The sequence below is a fragment of the Procambarus clarkii genome, chromosome 78, assembly GCF_040958095.1.
Source record: "Procambarus clarkii isolate CNS0578487 chromosome 78, FALCON_Pclarkii_2.0, whole genome shotgun sequence".
Lineage (NCBI taxonomy): Eukaryota > Metazoa > Arthropoda > Malacostraca > Decapoda > Cambaridae > Procambarus > Procambarus clarkii.
Window position 1 is genome coordinate 4,696,674 of NC_091227.1, and position 23,648 is coordinate 4,720,321.

Sequence of the window (23,648 nt, forward strand, 5' to 3'; positions counted from 1 at the left end):
ATGTAAAGTTCTGAGGTTAGGTAATGATGATAGAGTTACAAGATACGAGCTAGATGGTGTTGAGATTGCGAAGTCGAATTGCGAAAAGGATCTGGGAGTTATGATTAGTAAGAATTTAAAACAAAAGGATCAATGCATGAATGTTCGTAATAAGGCGAATAGGACACTGGGATTTATTAATCGAAGCGTTAGTAACAAGACACCTGGTGTGGTTCTTAAGCTATATCTTGCTCTGGTTAGGCCCCATTTAGATTATGCAGTTCAGTTTTGGTCGCCATATTATAGAATGGACATAAATTCAATTGAACGTGTCCAGCGTAGGATGACTAAGTTAATTCCCCAAATTAGAAGTCTTTCATATGAAGAAAGATTAACAAAGCTTAAATTGCATTCACTGGAAAGACGAAGAGTTAGAGGTGACATGATTGAAGTTTACAAGTGGATGAATGGACATAACAAAGGGGATATTAATAGGGTATTAAAAGTATCAACTCAAGTCAGAACACGAAACAATGGGTATAAATTGGATAAGTTTAGATTTAGGAAAGACTTGGGTAAATACTGGTTCAGTAACAGGGTTGTTGATTTGTGGAACCAATTGCCGCGTAACGTGGTGGAGGTGGGGTCCCTCGATTGTTTCAAGCGCGGGTTGGACAAGTATATGAGTGGGATTGGGTGGTTATAGATAGGAGCTGCCTCGTATGGGCCAATAGGCCTTCTGCAGTTACCTTTGTTCTTATGTTCTTATGAATGTCACTAGAACAAAGGGGAAACGGATGGAAGCTCGAGACTTGGTTTGCATCGTTATGTTGAAAAGTTTTCCTTCAGCTTCAGGGTAGTGGGTAACTATTCATAAACTTAAATGCAGGTATGATAGGAAATTAGGTCAGGAGTCATTGCATTAGGCGACCAACTGCTAGAAAAGCGGGATCGAAGAGCTAGCGATCTATCCTGCAGATAAATAGGAGTACACACAAAATAGAAAGGGTTTGAACAAATCATTATGTAATCTGAAGTGTTACCTAGCATAACAAAACTGGGTTGAAGGGGGATAGGTGAATGGAGCGGAACGTTTAGCACTAGTGGCTGCTAATTCCATGTCCCACCAGTAATAACTGAAGTAATTTCTATAAACATACCTAGTGTGATTAAAATTAATATATTTAAAGTGAGCCAATAATCTTTCCCACTCTAGACTTGTTCCTGTCAAGATGTACCAAGAAACTTCATGAGAGAGTATAGCATTGTGTGAGAGTTTGTAGTTAACTGTGAGAAGTTTTGGAATAAATTATAATTGGTATAAGGAATTTTAGCTCGGAAAATTTCTAAGAACTTTTTTTATTCTTTAACCTTTATTCCTGTCGTGATATTCAACTAGGTCGCCTGAGGAAAGACTTGCTTAGCTAACACACCAGTGTAGTAACCAGCTCATTCCTCACTTTGGGACCATGTATGAACAATTGACTAGGCGCGAGCAAACGCCGAGACCCCAATGAAAATTGAAATCCCCCCACACTTAGGCCGCCGACCTTCGCCAATCGCCGAAGCGAATCTAACGAGTAGGTCACGGGCTCTCACAACAAAAATTTATTGTTGTGTGGTGCCGTATATTTGATCCAAAGCTCAGAAAATTAGTCTCAATTTTATTAGACGAGTGTGAAGAACATTTACATAACAATAATAATGTGTGGGGTGTAACGAAAAGACAGTGTTAACCATAACAACTTAGTTTATTCAATAAAGTACTTGTGGGATATTTGGGGCTTGATTCTGATTATTTAAATATTAATGTAGTAAATTAAATTACGAAGGACCACCCGCTTTTAAAGTAAAGAGGGAAACTGAGAATTTCTGATCATTAGATAATTCCTAGAAGAAACCAGTGACTATGGATAAAACTAGAAAGTATGATCATAATAATAATTAATGGGCTGTATTATTAAATGAAACAAACCTCAAACACCTACATTGGGGGGTTATTACTGGAGGTAAGTACGTCCAGGAATTAGTGTGGTTCGTTCACTAATTCAATTAATAATAATCTAATCCTATAAGATAATATGAAAACTGATATCATTAACATAAAGAGGAATATAAAATATGAGCATAATAATGAGTTACAGTAAATCACACATTAATCTCAAAGTATTCTGCACAAATAAATTGCAATAGTAAAAGGAAATAAATCTTAGCTTGATGAAGATTCCTTTAGAAACCATAGAAGTCCTCTTATTCTCCAGACTCGGTACACTGACGAGTGGTACGGGTTAACATGGAGAAGGCAGCATGAAGAATTCTTCTCTCGGGCTGCAAGATAAATAATTTCCAGTAGCAATTGATTTAACTACTCAATTTATATTCAAGAATATTAAGATTTACAGGTGACAAATTTTAATCACCTGTTATTAGGTGTTATCGCGCTTCTTAACGAACAATCACCCTGCTATTATCAAACTTCTACCTGATGCATCACATAAAAGAATACTTAGCTGTGGGCACTGTATAAGTATTAAGATTGCCGTATTTCGCGTCCCAGGCTCCGGTGAACCTATCCTGGATAGTGACGCGTTTCGGCTGGCTGATCACGTGTCGTCAGGAACCAAGTCAAAGGGCTTCTTATTTGACACCAGCACTAGCTGAAGATACTATCTGCAAGGTTATTCACGCCTCACAGTGGCTACTTTCATCTGAGGATGGATAACACCTGCCCTATTTGCTGGGCAATGGCGTCTTCTTATGAGTACGGTAAGCGCAGGTCTGCCTCCTTTTGGTTCCCCACGTGTACTGAGGATGGCGTCCCTCTACCCACGCCGAGTCGGCGTTCATAAAACAAATTATTGTCTCGAAGATTAATATTTCTCGCATTTGCGCTTGAAACGTTAAAGACTGGACGGGTTTATTATTTAGAGGAACAAAATATTATTATTTACCAATTTAAGAATAGTAAATATATAAGGGAGAGGAATTAATGTCTCCCCATGGCATTCATTGATGACGATAACTCTATCGCGAGGTAGACGCTATGATTCTAACACTCTATTCGGCTTTTAGTTAGAGAACAATTCGTCTGCAATCAGTTGTCATACAGAATGCTTTAATTATGGAGAATTGAATTTAATTCTCACACAAATTGGATATAATGTGTTTACTGTAAGGAAATCTGACGCAATACTGGCGTCAGGTGACCTGAGAATTCTAGCCTACTGCACAGATGAATTATTAGTACATGAGAATTCTACGTGTTGTTAATTTTACTTACTACAATAGTTAGTATGGTTAGTAATAAGTAATGAGAATACAACAATGTTGTATTCGGTGTTGGAAATATCCAACAGTACTAACTACTACAACAAAACAAAAGAAATGTCAATGACGTTACTTGAAATCCTTCCTGTGACACTATCAATGACAGCTAGACACCAGCCCCTCGGACTGCATAATGAACTAACTCGAACATAAGCGTGACCACAGAGGAATCAACAAGAAACAAGAACTAACAGATCTATAATCACAATTACAACAAATGACACAGTCGGTTCTAAAACACGTCTCCAGTAACCTCCTAACTGTTCTACGCCTCAGTGCAGTCTACTCCTGCAACAGCGGTTGCAATGCAATCAAATCAGTAGTCTTTCAATGACAACAATAACTAATGGGTTCACTGGCAACTCCAGCACCCTTCCTCAAATTAATCCTTACGTTAACACTCCGTCCCACGGACGATCAACAATCAATAACAATTGATTTACGTTAATAACACAATAACATTTACGTTAATTACAAGGTAACATTTACGTTAAATTAACAACTCTTACAACTGTCACTAGTAACGCGGAAATCAAACAACACTCTACCCGTCGAGCATTCAGTGAGAAAATCCCATTAATCCCTGTACTACCAGACAGCTGATTAATCTCTTTACTAGTTACATTAATTTACGTTAATTGGTTACTAATCACTCAGCGATGGTAAACTCTGATTTACAATGTCCAAAGTGCTAAGAGAACGGTAATCACTCGTGATTACCTTTAGAGTAATTAATTACTATCCTCAAGATCAATAATTAAACAATTAAAATACGCAACCTTTCACACTGGCTCAGCAATTTACATTAAGGTATGAATTCCGTCTAAGCCTTCCATACTCAGACCAATTCAAGCGACTAATAACAGTAATTAGCCCCACGTTTACGTTATTCTAAAATGACGTTACTCCTCTCACGAGTCAATCAAATGCCGGTACTTCCGGGCAGATAACGACGTTACGTTAATGGAACAATGTAGCCTTCGTGTGAGTCGATCAAACAAGGAACGAGATTAATTACTTTGACTTCCTGAAACACGTCAATTACCCGGCCCACTGACCGTTAATTACGACAGACAATTCTCTAATTCTTATCTGGCTGATGGCTAGGCTCCTCGAGACTACCGTAGCTGCTTACAGGAAAGTAAATTACCCAAACGCATTCTACGTTACTCAAATTGTCAAAGAACAAATTCTCTTAAAGCAATGGGCGTTCCCTTGGTTACGTTATAATAATTGCCTCGCAATCACCTCACTGAATACTGGACTTCGATGTCCTACCAGATAACCAGGAGAATATATGTGTACCCAAGTACTCGTCTACAGCCGAGTTCCCCCACGACAATGACAAATCACACTAACAAATCACAGTGATTTAAGTTACAATCCGGTTGCAATGACAATACTGCAGTACCTAGTAAAATAACCTACAGGACATGAACCCTCTAGAACACTGCCCCACAATGGCTTTACTGGACTGCAATCACATACGGTGATTGCTCAACACTAGCAACAATCACTATCAAATAACAACCCCCTTTGCAATAGCAAACACGGCAAGTACTCTAATTTCCAAATATTAAAATACTGCACACACTTACTTACTTACTGCTGCAAATGACCCCTAGAACATAGGTCAATATATATCAATCACCTCACAGTAAATAACGCAATAACACTGGGCACCGTGACACTACGATTATATATATATATATATATATATATATATATATATATATATATATATATATATATATATATATATATATATATATATATATATATATATATATAATTATAATTACTGCTGACACATGTAGCCTACAGCTATCAAACGTTATTGGGAACACTAAGGAGAATCTCACACTCCTTAAATCACATGGGTGAGTGATTTATCGGTCATGCATGCCGATAAACACTCGAGAGTTACGTTACTCGACAGAGCGGGGGCGGTCTCTCTAGACAGCCTCGTCACTCACCAAAACTCACCAAAATTACGTTAATTAATACTGCAACCACAATATATATTTATATAAATCACACTTGTCACGGCCCTGGGAACTATACAAGAAATTAAATCCACACTGTGGTATACTCCACAATAATCATTGCCAGGAATCGCTGGCGTTACACATACCTGAGCGCTCAGTGTTGGAATTCCACACCTGCAAGACCTCACATGGAAATGATATCACTCCGTCCCACGGACGATCAAAATGATTACCACAATGGAATAATATGATTATTACTTGGACATCCTCTCAGTCCTTGGCTAATCTATGTATATTCTGTTCCTGTGTGTACCCACACACACACACACACTGTACGTCTGTGTACACCAGACTTAAGTCCCTCTGGACTGACAAGATGACAACACAGGTGATTAATCTCCTCGCCCGCAATTCACTCCACCTGAACAGGTGCTGCGTGACAATGTGACGGAACACTTGACCTCGAATTCAAGCTTTAGAGACTACTAATCACCAGAAATACACACATAGGTACTTACTCATTCACACTGCCGGCTTTACACACCATTCCCATACATCAGGCACCCCGCTATAGGTGGCTGGCTCGCTCCGGGTGACGTAAGCGGTAGCACCTTACGTGGTACTTATACAGAAGATTGGCGCACACTCGAACCCCTCCCACTCAACACGGCTGAGTTCGCACCCTCGACTCCCCGGTGAAGTGAAGCGTTCATACCCAGGTGACACGCACAACGATAGCGTCTCACACCAACCTTGGGAAATTTGCCTTAACACTGACACGAATTTCCCCGTTCCCATCGACTGCTACAGAGCACTAGCAAGTCTAATCATCACTGGTATGGGATCTACGAGTCTGTTGCTGCTCGTATGCACATTTCCCCACGATCCCAGATCACTGTACCTCTACCCCCTGAATAACAATGTCTTAAACCCCTCCAAGCGACGACTTCGGCCGGATTCTGTGACGACCGATGTCGTAGGTGAAGCAGGAAGCATCAGCAAGTGAGTAGTCCAGCCACCACGACGCCCTATACATCAATTTGGCCGAATTGAGTACAGGAAGCGTCCTGACAAGGTGGCGGCTGAGTTCAGAATGATGCTACACCGGCTACTTCCCGCGTCCTTCTCGAAATAACCAATGAGAGGAAGGCATACAGCGGCCTACCCCTCTCATCCAATCAGCGACGGTGTAGCATAGCCCCTTGGGCAGCTCCAAGATGGCTGACCAACATGGCGGCTCAAGATGTTTCTAAGATGGCGGCTGGTTTCCATGACAACCACTCAAGTGGCCGGCGAGCGTGGGGCCCCACATGTCACCCACGCCTGCGGCCTAGCCGTTCGCGCGCAAAGTTGTCTGGCTCCATGCCATACAATGAGATGATGCTATCAGCTCTAGCACTGTCCACAGACATGCCACCCCGGCCAGGGTAACATTTATGGACTGCTGATGACTGGGGCTCTCACATGAGCCCAAACACTAGAGGTTTCGGTTGCTGGTACAAAACTTAAGTCCGCCCACTTAACAAGTGCACTTAACAAGTGTACTGGCTCCCACAGGCATAAGAGCACTATTGTAAGTGAGCTGGTGAACCACCTCCTCACATAACCCCCCACCAAAAAGATAAAATTTCCCGGAGGAAAATTTCATCTAAAAATCACCAGCCACTTACACTTGGCTCTAAAGTGCACGGCGGCTGGGTGGTGGTGATTCATCCGTTTTCTGTTGACGTCGGTGGCTGGTGGGACAAGATGTGACGTCACTGGCTCGTCCAGGGTGGTACTTCCTGACCATAGTGCGGTCGTGCTCAGGTTCTGGGTCCAGGTTAAGCCGGCTCAACGCCTCACAGCTTCCCTTCCTCAGTCCCTTCATACTCTCTCGCCCCACAGGTCTGTTTCATACTAGACACAATAGGTAGCACACTGGGATGGACTTACCAATGAAGTACAGACTCAACACCTTCCCTACTCTACCGACACAATTCCGACAGTTAGCAGACTGTCATGACTTCCCAGTGACAGGGTCTTTCTTCCTGTCTGTCTGTCAGTCTCAGACCGGGTTGCTCTACCGACTGAGTTGACTGGGCTGAGGCCTCTTCAGCAGCTGTCAAACCTCGCCCCTTTTGGTTTCAAACATGGTTTCCTGACCATGTTAACTGTAGCACCCCGGTCTCGAAAGACACTCGTCCATTGCCCATTAACTCTTCCTCTAGTTAATTCGAGTGTGTCTCTTAGGGCATCACCTCCCACGGTACTCATGCCTGTAACTTGCACCTTGGTCACCTTCTTAGTCTTAAGCCTAGTGCTGCTCGGGCACTTAGCTGCTCGGTGACCTGCCATGTTGCATGTGAAGCACCTGGGTCCCTTAACCTTGGGTTTCTGTTGGTGTCCCTTAGACTTACTTTCTTTAGGTTTGGCTCCCTTCCCAGCAAACACAAATCATCTAGAAAACGTTTGTCTATCTCTTCCCATAGGCGTGGGAATGATTTGCATTGAGAATGGTGCAGGAAAGCCTTTGAGAAACTTTTAATCAAAAAATCCAAACACAAAGGTTTTATAATAAATTGTTTTTCTACAACTTTTTTGTTCCTAATGTATTACAAATAGTTTTTACATGTTTAAATATAAAATTTATGGTGTTTTTTTTTTGTAAAATTCATTAATAAATTGTGAATGATATATATTGGCTGAGTGAAACGTTCAAAATCCATTTTGTTATAATATGATCAGAAAAAAGTAGTTTTCCAAATTTTCTAAAAATCGCTCTTTTTAACACAATTTGACTCCTTATGCATTCCACTAAACACTAATATCATGTTTAAATATATAATTTATGTATTATTCCCTAAGATAATTTATATAAATTATAAAAGTTGCTGGAAAGTGGTGTGAAAGAATCTGAAAACGTTTTGTTGTCTTATATTGGCATGTTCTTATTAACTAAAGTGAGTAAGAGTGAGCGAGAGTGGGTAAGAGTGAGTAAGAGTGACTGAAGGTGAGTGAGAGTGCCAGAGAGTGTGTAAGTGTGAGTAAGAGTGACTGAGAGTGAGTAAGAGTGACAGAGTGAGTAAGGGTGACAGAATGAGTAGGAGTGAGAGTAAAAGTGATTGAGAGTAAGGATGAGTATGAGAGTAAGAGTGATTGAGAGTTAGAGTGAGAGTAAGAGTGATTGAGAGTTAGTGAGAGTAAGAGTGATTGAGAGTAAGAGTGATTGAGAGTAAGAGTGATTGAGAGTAAGAGTGATTGAGAGTAAGAGTGATTGGGAGTAAGAGTGATTGAGAGCAAGAGTGATTGGGAGTAAGAGTGATTGGGAGTAGGAGTAGGAGTAAGAATGAGAATAAGAGTGATTGAGAGTAAGAGTAAGAATGAGAGTAAGAGTGATTGAGAGTAAGAGTGATTGAGAGTAAGAGTGATTGGGAGTAAGAGTGATTGGGAGTAAGAGTAAGAGTGAGAGTAAGAATGAGAATAAGAGTGATTGAGAGTAAGAGTGATTGGGAGTAAGAGTAAGAGTAAGAATGAGAGTAGGAGTGATTGAGAGTAGGAGTGATTGGGAGTAGGAGTGATTGGGAGTAAGAGTGATTGAGAGTAAGAGTAATTGAGAGTAAGAGTATGAGAGTAAGAGTGAGAGAGTGAGTATGAATGGGTAAGGGTGACTGAGAGTGAGTAAGAGTGACAGAGTAAGAATGACAGAGTAAGAGTGATAGAGAGTAGGAGTGACAGAGAGTGACAGAGAGTAAGAGTGACAGAGAGTAAGAGTGACAGAGAGTAAGAGTGACAGAGAGTAAGAGTGACAGAGAGTAAGAGTGACAGAGTAAGAGTGACAGAGAGTAAGAGTGACAGAGAGTAAGAGTGACAGAGTAAGAGTGAGTAAGGATGACTGAGAGTAAGAGTGAGTAATAGTGCGTAAGAGTGATTGAGAGTTAGAGTGAGAGTAAGAGTGATTAAGAGTTAGTGAGAGTAAGAGTGATTGAGAGTAAGAGTGATTGAGAGTAAGAGTGATTGAGAGTAAGAGTGATTGGGAGTAAGAGTGATTGAGAGTAAGAGTGATTGGGAGTAAGAGTGATTGGGAGTAGGAGTAAGAATGAGAATAAGAGTGATTGAGAGTAAGAGTAAGAGTAAGAATGAGAGTAAGAGTGATTGAGAGTAAGAGTGATTGAGAGTAAGAGTGATTGAGAGTAAGAGTGATTGGGAGTAAGAGTGATTGGGAGTAAGAGTAAGAGTAAGAATGAGAATAAGAGTGATTGAGAGTAAGAGTGATTGGGAGTAAGAGTAAGAATGAGAGTAGGAGTGATTGAGAGTAGGAGTGATTGGGAGTAGGAGTGATTGGGAGTAAGAGTGATTGAGAGTAAGAGTAATTGAGAGTAAGAGTATGAGAGTAAGAGTGAGAGAGTGAGTATGAATGGGTAAGGGTGACTGAGAGTGAGTAAGGATGACTGAGAGTAAGAGTGAGTAATAGTGCGTAAGAGTGATTGAGAGTAAGAGTGAGTAATAGTGTGTAAGAGTGATTGAGAGTAAGAGTGAGTAATAGTGCATAAGAGTGATTGAGAGTGAGAGTGATTATGAGAGAGTTAAGAGTGTGAGGTGTGAGAGGGTAGCAGGCCAGCAAAGCAGGATGTGTGGTCACAGATAGGCCTAGGCCTAGGCCTCGTGATCTCTAATGTTGGTTTTTATATATATGTTGGATTTTTTGTCCTGTTTCAAATTATAATTATTTAGCAGGAATGTAATAAGATATTGCACAGTATTAATGTGACAATAATATATGCATTATTTCCTTGATAATCAAACTTGTTGTTCATAGATAATATACAATCTTTGAAGGAAACATTTTGAGAGCGCGAGCTGGCAACACTGGGCTGGTGGTGAGAGAGACATATGGTTAGTTGTGCTCAGACCTTCAGTGGTGAACGGTGTGTCCCAGCTGGCCGCCACCCGCCGCCACCCGCCGCCACCACCCACCACCCACCACCCACCACCAGCCTCCACCTACCACCACCCACCACCAGCCGCCACCCGCCGCCACCCACCGCCACCCGCCACCCACCACCACCCGCCACCCGCCACCACCCTCCACCAGCCGCCACCCACCACCAGCCGCCACCCGCAGCCACCCACCACCAGCCGCCACCCAAAACCACCCACCACCAGCCGCCACCCAAAACCACCCACCACCAGCCGCCACCCGCCACCCACCACCAGCCGCCACCACCCACCACCAGCCGCCACCTGCCACCACCCACCACCAGCCGCCACCCGCCGCCACCCGCCGCCACCCGCCACCCACCACCAGCCACCACCCACCACCAGCCGCCACCCGCCACCAGCCACCGCCACCCACCACCGCCAGCCACCACCCGCCGCCACCACCCACCACCAGCCGCCACCCGCCACCAGCCACCGCCACCCACCACCGCCACCTGCCGCCACCACCCACCACCACCAGCCGCCGCCGCCACCACCACCCACCACCACCGCCGCCACCACCCATCACCGCCGCCGCCACCACCGCCGCCACCACCCATCACCGCCGCCGCCGCCACCACCCACCACAGCCGCCGCCGCCACCACCACCACAGCCGCCGCCGACACCACCGCCACCACCCACCACAGCCACCACCACCACCCACCACCACCACCACCCACCACCGCCGCCACCACCAGACGCCACAAGCCGCCACCGCCCGCCACCACCCGCCACCAGCCGCCATCACCACTACCACCACCACCAGCCACCATCACCGCCACCAGCCGCCACCAGCCGCCACCACCGCCCGCCACCAGCCGCCACCAGCTGCCACCACCACCAGCCGCCACCACCGCCCGCCATCAGCCGCCACCGCCCGTTGCCACAGTCGCCACCGCCAGCCGCCACCACCAGCCGCCATCACCGCAACCACCAGCCGCCATCAGCTGCCACTGCCACCAGCCGTCACCACCAGCCGCCACCAGCTGCCACCGCCCGCCACCAGCCGCCACCACCAGCCGCCACCACCGCCACCACCACCTGCCACCAGCCGCCACCACCGCCCGCTATCAGCCGTCACCGCCCGTTGCCACAGTCGCCACCGCAAGCCGCCACCGCCAGCCGCCACCAGCCCCCACCACCGCCGATCGCCACCACCCACCACAGCCGCCACCACCCACCACCACCGCCGCCACCACCGACCACAGCCGCCACCACTCATCACAGCCGCCGCCGCCCGCCACCACCGCCAGACACAGCCGCCCGTGTCCGCCACCGCCGCCACTGTCCGCCACCGCCGCCACTGTCCGCCACCGCCGCCACTGTCCACCACCGCCGCCACTGTCCACCACCGCCGCCACTGTCCGCCCGCCGCCACCACTGTCAGCCCGCCGCCACCACTTTCCGCCCGCCGCCACCACTGTCCGCCCGCCACCACCACTGTCCGCCCGCCGCCGCTGCTGTCCGCCCGCCGCCGCCACTGTCCGCCCGCCGCCACTGTCCACCACCGCCGCCACTGTCCGCCATCGCCGCCACTGTCCGCCACCGCCGCTACTGTCCGCCACCACCGCCACTGTCCGCCACCGCCACCACTGTCCGCCACCGCCGCCACTGTCCGCCACTGCCGCCACTGTCCGCCACCGCCGCCACTGTCCGCCACTGTCCGCCACTGTCCGCCACTGCCACCACTGTCCGCCACCGCCACCACTGTCCACCCACCGCCACCACTGTCCGCCCGCCGCCACCACTGTCCGCCTGCCGCCACCACTGTCCGCCCGCCGCCACCACTGTCCGCGCGCCGCCACTACTGTCCGCCCGCCGCCGCCACTGTCCGCCCACCGCCGCCACTGTCTGCCCGCCGCCGCCACTGTCCGCCCGCCGCCGCCACTGTCCGCCTGCCGCCACTGTTCACCACCGCCGCCACGGTCCGCCCGCCGCCACTATCCGCCACAGCCGCCACTATCCGCCACCGCCGCCACTGTCCGCCCGCCGCCACTATCCGCCACCGCCGCCACTGTCTGCCTGCCGCCACTGTCCGCCCGCCGCCACTGTCCGCCCGCCGCCGCCCTGTCCGCCCGCCGCCGCCCTGTCGGCCCGCCGCCACTGTCCGCCCGCCGCCACTATCCGCCACCGCCGCCACTGTCCGCCCGCCGCCACTGTCCGCCACCGCCGCCACTGTCCGCCCGCCGCCACTGTCCGCCACCGCCGCCACTGTCCGCCCGCCGCCACCACCGCCACTGTCCGCCCGCCGCCACTGTCCGTCCGCTGCCACTGTCCGCCCGCCGCCGCCACTGTCCGCCCGTCGCCACTGTCCGCCCGCCGCCACTATCCGCCACTGCCACCACTGTCCGCCACAGCCGCCACTCTCCGCCGTACAGCCTCCCCTCTCTCCGTTAGTAAATAATTATAATTGTTAGTAAATAATAAAAGAAATATAAATTATTAGATTTTTTTACCCTTAAATTGGTTTTAATATTTAAATTGAAAATAATAATATAATATAAAATATAATAATAATAATATAATATAAAATATAATTTAATTTCAAGAAATTTAACTTTAAACACAAAGATGTGAAAAGGGTTCAGATTATAGGCTCAAACCTTTCATAAGAGATTCATATTGGTATATGAATGGATTATTAATGATTCAGGTTAGGATTGTAAAGTTGCCACAACATCTCAAATTTGTGTTAGATACGTAGGTATTGGTTATAAGTTTTGGAAACCTATTTAAGTCCCCACACAATATCGTATCTGATACGATAAAACAAACGTTTCCAATCCTTTCAAATACTTTCCAGATATGTTGTGGCAACCTAAAATTGTTTGCTGGGTTTCCGATTGTTTAACTGTAGCACCCCGGTCTCGAAAGACACTCGTCCATTGCCCATTAACTATTCCTCTAGTTAATTCGAGTGTCTCTTAGGGCATCACCTCCCACGGTACTCATGCCTGTAACTTGCACCTTGGTCACCTTCTTAGTCTTAAGCCTAGTGCTGCTCGGGCACTTAGCTGCTCGGTGACCTGCCATGTTGCATGTGAAGCACCTGGGTCCCTTAACCTTGGGTTTCTGTTGGTGTCCCTTAGACTTACTTTCTTTAGGTTTGGCTCCCTTACATGGAGCTTGAGTAAACCTTTCAACCTTTGTCACACATCGATCTAGGTATGCATCCCTAGGATCGATCTTCTCCTCTATTGGCAATAGAGGAGGTACCTCTACTTCCAGCGCCTGTACCTCTGAGCTTGGCGCGGCAGGAGGGGCTTGACTCCCCGTCCTTGCCTCCGATTACACTCTTGCAATTTCCAATCTAGTCAATCTCTCGTGGTGGGCATTCCACATGTAAGCCACAAATTTGGCCTTATCCTCTCTTTGCAGTTTCATAGCATCAGCTTGAGCTGCTAGGTACTCTAAAGTAATTTCCTCCTGGGGTTGTTCAGTCCCCCTCCTGAGAGGTTGTTCTGGTATCTGATTGACTACTTCCAACGAAACGTTTCTGTGGCCCAAGGATTCAGTCCTTAGCCTAGGCTGGGGTCGCAACTCCCCTTCCTTCTCCTGGGGTGGACTCAATCCCACACCCCCTGACATACCGACTATACCACGGTCGGCTAGGGGAACTCCCTTGTCCCCTAGGTCACTTCTGTTTGCTCTTTCTAGACATAGACGCCGTACATAGGCATTATGGTCCTCAACATACCGCCTACATTCCTCATCTGTACAACTGTTTCTATCCTTTGGCAGCACGCCATACTTAGTCACATACAGATATACGTACTTATGCCTATAATCCTCATCCATTCTGTGTGTGTGGTGTGTGTGTACCTAATCCTGCTAACCGACAACATACACACCCACAGCAATATTGTTCTGCAATGTTCTGCACACCTTTCTTCACAGGTTTCTCAACTTGATGAGTCTTACTTTTCTGATTATGAATCAAAAGTCTACGGCCCCACGTTGGGCGCCACGATGTGAGAGCTTTATTTGTTACTTGTGAGAAGTTTTGGAATAAATTATAATTGGTATAAGGAATTTTAGCTCGGAAAATTTCTAAGAACTTTCTTTATTCTTTAACCTTTATTCCTGTCGTGATATTCAACTAGGTCGCCTGAGGAAGGACTTGCTTAGCTAACACACCAGTGTAGTAACCAACTCATTCCTCACTTTGGGACCATGTATGAACAATTGACTAGGCGCGAGCAAACGCCGAGACCCCAATGAAAATTGAAATCCCCCCACTTAGGCCGCCGACCTTCGCCAATCGCCGAAGCGAATCTAACGAGTAGGTCACGGGCTCTCACAACAATAATTTATTGTTGTGTGGTACCGTATATTTGATCCAAAGCTCAAAAAATTAGTCTCAATTTTATTAGACGAGTGTGAAGAACATTTACATAACAATAATAATGTGTGGGGGTGTAACGAAAAGACAGTGTTAACCATAACAACTTAGTTTATTCAATAAAGTACTAACTACTACAACAAAACAAAAGAAATGTCAATGACGTTACTGGAAATCCTTCCTGTGACACTATCAATGACAGCTAGACACCAGCCCCTCGGAGTGCATAATGAACTAACTCGAACATAAGCGTGACCACAGAGGAATCAACAAGAAACAAGAACTAACAGATCTATAATCACAATTACAACAAATGACACAGTCGGTTCTGAAACACGTCTCCAGTAACCTCCTAACTGTTCTACACCTCAGTGCAGTCTAATCCTGCAACAGCGGTTGCAATGCAATCAAATCAGTAGTCTTTCAATGACAACAATAACTAATGGGTTCACTGGCAACTCCAGCACCCTTCCTCAAATTAATCCTTACGTTAACACTCCGTCCCACGGACGATCAACAATCAATAACAATTGATTTACGTTAATAACACAATAACATTTACGTTAATTACAAGGTAACATTTACGTTAAATTAACAACTCTTACAACTGTCACTAGTAACGCGGAAATCAAACAACACTCTACCCGTCGAGCATTCAGTGATAAAATCCCATTAATCCCTGTACTACCAGACAGCTGATTAATCTCTTTACTAGTTACGTTAATTTACGTTAATTGGTTACTAATCACTCAGCGATGGTAAACTCTGATTTACAATGTCCAAAGTGCTAAGAGAACGGTAATCACTCGTGATTACCTTTAGAGTAATTAATTACGATCCTCAAGATCAATAATTAAACAATTAAAATACGCAACCTTTCACACTGGCTCAGCAATTTACATTAAGGTATGAATTCCGTCTTAGCCTTCCATACTCAGACCAATTCAGGCGACTAATAACAGTAATTAGCCCCACGTTTACGTTATTCTAAAATGACGTTACTCCTCTCACGAGTCAATCAAATGCCGGTACTTCCGGGCAGATAACGACGTTACGTTAATGGAACAATGTAGCCTTCGTGTGAGTCGATCAAACAAGGATCGAGATTAATTACTTTGACTTCCTGAAACACGTCAATTACCCGGCCCACTGACCGTTAATTACGACAGACAATACTCTAATTCTTATCTGGCTGATGGCTAGGCTCCTCGAGACTTCCGTAGCTGCTTACAGGAAAGTAAATTAACCCAAACGCATTCTACGTTACTCAAATTGTCAAAGAACAAATTCTCTTAAAGCAATGGGCGTTCCCTTGGTTACGTTATATTAATTGCCTCGCAATCACCTCACTGAATACTGGACTTCGATGTCCTACCAGATAACCAGGAGAATATATGTGTACCCAAGTACTCGTCTACAGCCGAGTTCCCCCACGACAATGACAAATCACACTAACAAATCACAGTGATTTACGTTACAATCCGGTTGCAATGACAATACTGCAGTACCTAGTAAAATAACCTACAGGACATGAACCCTCTAGAACACTGCCCCACAATGGCTTTACTGGACTGCAATCACATACGGTGATTGCTCAACACTAGCAACAATCACTATCAAATAACAACCCCCTTTGCAATAGCACACACGGCAAGTACTCTAATTTCCAAATATTAAAATACTGCACACACTTACTTACTTACTGCTGCAAATGACCCCTAGAACATAGGTCATTATATATCAATCACCTCACTGTAAATAACGCAATAACACTGGGTACCGTGACACTACGATTATATATATATATATATATATATATAATTATAATTACTGCTGACACATGTAGCCTACAGCTATCAAACGTTATTGGGAACACTAAGGAGAATCTCACACTCCTTAAATCACATGGGTGAGTGATTTATCGGTCACGCATGCCGATAAACACTCGAGAGTTACGTTACTCGACAGAGCGGGGGCGGTCTCTCTAGACAGCCTCGTCACTCACCAAAACTCACCAAAATTACGTTAATTAATACTGCAACCACAATATATATTTATATAAATCACACTTGTCACGGCCCTGGGAACAATACAAGAAATTAAATCCACACTGTGGTATACTCCACAGTAATCATTGCCAGGAATCGCTGGCGTTACACATACCTGAGCGCTCAGTGTTGGAATTCCACACCTGCAAGACCTCACATGGAAATGATATCACTCCGTCCCATGGACGATCAAAATGATTACCACAATGGAATAATATAATTATTACTTGGACATCCTCTCAGTCCTTGGCTAATCTATGTATATTCTTTTCCCGTGTGTACCCACACACACACACACTGTACGTCTGTGTACACCAGACTTAAGTCCCTCTGGACTGACATGATGACAACACAGGTGATTAATCTCCTCGCCCACAATTCACTCCACCTGAACAGGTGCTGCGTGACAATGTGACGGAACACTTGACCTCGAATTCAAGCTTTAGAGACTACTAATCACCAGAAATACACACATAGGTACTTACTCATTCACACTGCCGGCTTTACACACCATTCCCATACATCAGGCACCCCGCTATAGGTGGCTGGCTCGCTCCGGGTGGCGTAAGCGGTAGCACCTTACGTGGTACTTATACAGAAGATTGGCGCACACTCGAACCCCTCCCACTCAACACGGCTGAGTTCGCACCCTCGATTTCCCGGTGAAGTGAAGCGTTCATACCCAGGTGACACGCACAACGATAGCGTCTCACACCAACCTTGGGAAATTTGCCTTAACACTGACACGAATTTCCCCGTTCCCATCGACTGCTACAGAGCACTAGCAAGTCTAATCATCACTGGTATGGGATCTACGAGTCTGTTGCTGCTCGTATGCACATTTCCCCACGATCCCAGATCACTGTACCTCTACCCCCTGAATAACAATGTCTTAAACCCCTCCAAGCGACGACTTCGGCCGGATTCTGTGACGACCGATGTCGTAGGTGAAGCAGGAAGCATCAGCAAGTGAGTAGTCCAGCCACCACGACGCCCTATACATCAATTTGGCCGAATTGAGTACAGGAAGCGTCCTGACAAGGTGGCGGCTGAGTTCAGAATGATGCTACACCGGCTACTTCCCGCGTCCTTCTCGAAATAACCAATGAGAGGAAGGCATACAGCGGCCTACCCCTCTCATCCAATCAGCGACGGTGTAGCATAGCCCCTAGGGCAGCTCCAAGATGGCCGATCAACATGGCGGCTCAAGATGTTTCTAAGATGGCGGCTGGTTTCCATGACAACCACTCAAGTGGCCGGCGAGCGTGGGGCCCCACATGTCACCCACGCCTGCGGCCTAGCCGTTCGCGCGCAAAGTTGTTTGGCTCCATGCCATACAATGAGATGATGCTATCAGCTCTAGCACTGTCCACAGACATGCCACCCCGGCCAGGGTAACATTTATGGACTGCTGATGACTGGGGCTCTCACATGAGCCCAAACACTAGAGGTTTCGGTTGCTGGTACAAAACTTAAGTCCGCCCACTTAACAAGTGCACTTAACAAGTGTACTGGCTCCCACAGGCATAAGAGCACTATTGTAAGTGAGCTGGTGAACCACCTCCTCACACATTGATCGTCGTCCATTTAATCCATCTGTTTGTAGAAATGGAAAACAAAAATAAAACCGGGAGGGGGTAAATGCTATTCAAAATAAGATACCAAAGTATTTTATGTTAAGAATGGTATAAGAGTCTTGTCCAAGAACATTCTACATGGAATTTAACTTTAAGCAAAATAATTTAATCAACATTACAATGCACCAATAATCATTACAACTCAAAATGGCGGCGGTCCAAGAAGCTGGTTATTCCGGAACAAGTCTACCGCATCGGACAAGTCATCTACCGTCGCCACATATATCAGGTTTAGACAAGCCCGCGATAAACCAGCGTCACTGAGAACCGAACATCGGTATTTTCAGCAACATTACCCTTGAGCAAATGTGACCTAACAATTTAAAATGACTAACATGTAGTGTATTCAGTACATTAAATGTTTCAGCTGTTTCGGTTTAATCATATTCATGTTTAGTAAAGTTTATTTGTTAAGAAAAATATGTTTAAAAGTTCATTCTGGTTTCACATAATACTCTCTTCTCACAGTCTCTCCGTTCCCCACCACTACTCTTCCAACATCCAATTAACTTATTTAACTGAAGGAAAGGAATAATGAATCGTGCATTCATGCACACTGATAATTACCATTATCTAGAGAACTTCATTACAAGGAAGTGGGGACATTTACTTATGATACAAATACGCACAACTATTTTCCTTATGTTTGGTGTCGCATCTCAATCTTCCACATTAAGGCATATGTAAGTGTTACTGATCATATTTAGTGTCATTCATAATTGTTACAAGCCATTTAGTCTGCCAATAACACTCATACTACCAAACCTAATCCCAATAACTTACTAATACTCCACAAGAGAATACTAAAAAATTAAAATATATTTTGTATTATAAAAAGATCCCAGTTACTTTGAACGTTTCACAATACTTTAATAAAAATAATAAAGGTTAACTTCAAGTGGTCTATTAGTCATCACTAAAGACCCAATTAAATAATCCACATTGTCATGGGGGTGGGCCGGGGCTCCGCTAACACTCGGCTGCTAGGGGCTCAGAAGGCAGAATACTCAGCCCCTCCGACTCCCGGGATTCACCGGAGTCTCCTTGGTCCCACAGGAGAGGACCAGCAATGCCCACCACCGCAGGTCTTTGCTCGCACCACTGTGGGGTGCCACTGATTCACCCTGGGAGCCCTTCAGTCAACCACGGGGAAACTGCTATTAGCAGTTCCGGCCTAGACCCGTGGAGAAGTGAAGGAAGACTCAGGCTTACCTTTTAACCATAACTTCCCCTGAGTCTTGCCTGCCAGACAAAAAGGTTGCAGGAATTCCTTTCCCGCCTGCCTTCTCTATCTTCTTTTAATAAGGTCGCCAGCTGGGTTAGTATATCTGCACCCCCAGCGATGCAGTTCAGTGGGTGTATTCTATACTGTTTGTTGCCAGTGTTGCTATTTCTGTAGATCTGCCACTGGACTGTCAGCCCAAGGTACTCTCCCATAAAAGTCTGTGTGGCTTTACATCTCTCCACCCACTACGTTGCTTGTTACCACAATATTGCTACCATTCCGGCTCTGATACTGGTCGGATGGCCTAAGATACACTTTTATATAAGTCTGTGCTGCTTTACCACTCTTCAGGCGGAAAGAACTTCCATAGAAAACGTGATGTTCCCTAGGTGGTACTATGATAACTCTCGTGTATGCTCATGGAGATTATTATTTTTTTATTTTTTTTTTTTGGAGATATATACAAGAGTTGTTACATTCTTGTACAGCCACTAGTACGCGTAGCGTTTCGGGCAAGTCCTTAATCCTATGGTCCCTGAAATACGATCCCCTGCCGCGAAGAAACGTTTTTTTTTTCATCCAAGTACACATTTTACAGTTGCGTTAAACAGAGGCTACAGTTAAGGAATTGCGCCCAGTAAATCCTCCCCTGCCAGGATACGAACCCATGACATAGCGCTCGCGGAACGCCAGGCGAGTGTCTTACCACTACACCACGGAGACTGCTAAATGGAGTCTAAAAAATAAGTATTATGGAGGCACACTTAAACACAATGATAAAATGTGTGAATTTACTGACACAAATTACATGATCACACATACAAATACAGTCAATACAGAAAATGAAAATAAGGATAATAAATCTCGAGATCGTCAGCAACTCTTCTTTCACGACCTCTAACACCTCCTTCAACAGGGAAGATTAAAAGGAAGTCACACTCTCACCATAGGGGCCTCTTCGTCGACGTCGGCTATCACCTCTTCAACTGCCCCGTCGTCCACACACACTGTCCTCTTCAACAGTCCTGGACTCAAGCTGCCCTGCAGCCTATCCTACTATTAAAGTATTAATGTTATACTGCCACATACATATGTAACTATCGTGGCCTATCTAGTCTACTCACACAAGGGGTAATAGGAGGGAAAATTGATCTACCTTTAGATTCCTGGCTCACGACGTCTGTCCCTCGATGGTGTGAGGTTCCCACGCTTCCTGAGTCGGTCCTCGACGATCCAGGAATGTTCCACAGGTCATCAGGCGTCGTGAAACCTTCGCGTCGTCGCCGAAACATTCGCAGAGATTCAGATATCCCAATCCTGGTTCACCAGTGGGCACTGAGCTAATCACTATATGCGCACACTCGTCCCTTCCACAAGGCGTTGCTCCTTGCCCTAGGAACGGAGTCGTCCCTCCAAAATCCTCAGTGAACGTGACCCACAGCTAAGCCAGCTTGCCACACCTTCCAGACCCTCAGCGTCATGCGGCGCCGCCCAGCGTCATCGCCGACCGATTTTCCAAGTTTGGCACTCCTCTGCTCAATAAACTTGGCTTCTTCTTACTTCCCAGAAGCGCAGGGTCTCCAGTAACGATGGTGGGCTGCGATGGCTAGCTCTAATCCACTGAGTAAGGCTTGTAGAGTCTCAAATCCTTGAGAGCTGATCGAGAAACGTCCTCTCCCCTTCGTAGTCAGACCAGCTCTGACGCTGACACCGCCTGGGGCGCTCGAAAACGTCACTGCGGGCTCTGATTGGTCGCCCGCGACCTAAGTCGGCCAATCCGCAATCGGCTAGTGTCCTTTACAAAACAGAATTTCTGCAGGTAGGGGGTACTCTTTCATTTATATCAGGGCGCCACTTTCCTTTTACCTCAAACTTATAATGTAAATTTCTCCCTTATCTGGGGGCCGATCTGGTCGCCACATATACCAACAGACTCCCTGTATCACAGAGAATCACTAGGGAGAGCTGATATGACTCTTAAAGCAGACAAACGGAAGAACTAGGAGAGGGCACCATAACAATATATATAAATATATATATATATATATATATATATATATATATATATATATATATATATATATATATATATATATATATATCTCCTAAACACGAGAGTGAAGTATACAACTTTAGAACACTTTCCCAGAGTTGTGCCTTAAGCATAGACACAGTGTCCTCCCATATTAACAGGGACTTGATGAAAAAACGTAAAAATGACCCCTCACTTGCTCTAGTGCTCTTGGGAGGTGGTGATCTTTGGAGTGTATAAATACTCCGAAATTACCATCTCTTTTAAGGGTCTGAGCAGGTGGTGGAGTGGGTTAAGGCGTACCTGTTATGCCAGTTGCTGGAAGGCTTCTGTGCTGGCTAGGGTTCGAGTCTCCTGGTGGGAAAGTGTTCTAAAGTTATATACTTCACTCTCGTGTTTAGGAGAGTTGTGCTTTAAGCATAGACACAGTGTTCTCCCATATTAACAGGGACTTGATGAAAAAAACGTTAAAATGACTCTCACTTGCTCTAGTGCTCTTGGGAGGTGGTGATCTTTGGAGTGTATAAATACTCCGAAATTACCATCTCTTTTAAGGGTCTGAGCAGGTGGTGGAGTGGGTTAAGGCGTACCTGTTATGCCAGTTGCTGGAAGGCTTCTGTGCTGGCTAGGGTTCGAGTCTCCAGGTGGGAAAGTGTTCTAAAGTTGTATACTTCACTCCCGTGTTTAGGAGAGTTGTGCCTTAAATAAATATATATATATATATATATATATATATATATATATATATATATATATATATATATATATATATATATGTTGTACTTAGTAGCCAGAACGTCGTACTCGGCCTACTATGCATGGCCCGATTTGCCTAATAAGCCAAGTTTTCCTGAATTTATATATTTTCAAAATATTTTTCTTATGAAATGATAAAGCTATCCATATTATTATATATGAGATAATTTTTTTTTTAATTTGAATTAAACCTAGCGTAGATATATGACCGAACCTAACCAACCCTACCTAACCTAATCTAACATATCTTAACCTATCCTAATCTAATACAATTAAGTCAATAATGTATGTTCTTAATATACTATAATAATAATAATTTAAATAAACTAATTGGAAACAATTTATTAAAAATAAAGAAAATCACTGGGCCTATTAGGCAAATCGGGCCTTGCATAGTAGGCCGAGAAGTGCATTCTGACTACTAGGTACGACATATATATGTATACCCCAATATACATATACCCCAATGTGAGCAATACATATATATATACCCCAATGTCAGCAACTGGCACGCGTCTCACACCACACGCCCTCCAAATTGCTGTGGCCCTCCACCTTGCTGCCCCAATCCACACCAGATATAGGTGTATTTGAGGCGAGGTGGGGCTGACAGGTACGGCCACCATGGCCAACTCTGCCAAAGCACAGGGGGATGGCACTCGAGGCACAGTGAAGTTAATGTCATCATCAAGAGGAGCCTCACCACAGCTGGATGCCCAGCTGAAAGAGAGCCCCGTTACCTAACGCCCCGTAACTCTGATGCTCTTATTGGTCGCCCGGATGGTATCACAGTGAACCCCTGGAAGAATGACAAGCAGTTGGTATGGGACTACCCGTGCGTATCAACCCTGGCTAACACCTACATCAACCTCAGTGTTGCACAACCAGGTGGTGCTGCCACCCACAGGGAAGCAGCCAAATCCTGTAAGTACAGAGAACTGGATCACCATTACAATTTTGTCCCCATTGCTTCTGAGACACTCGGCGCCTGGGATAAAAGTGCTACCAGTTTTTTGAAGGAACTGGGTTCTAGGCTCATTGAAACAACAAGGGACCCTAGAGCTGCCAGATTTCTTTTCAAGCGCCTCAGCGTGGCGATACAGAGGGGAAATGCACACTGCAATCAGGGTTCCTGCCCGCCATCTGAGGAGCTGGAGGAACTCGACAACCTATGATAACCACCTTTGTACCCTATATGTAACTCCTTTTTTGTAACAAAGTTCAAATAAAACAAATATATATGTGTACATACAAAAGGCTGGGGGTGGTAGGAGAAGATAACATTATTGTTCAGTGAGAAACCACAAGGTCTCCTCCGAATACTTTTTATTTTCTTCTCTGAGGCAATGGTCCC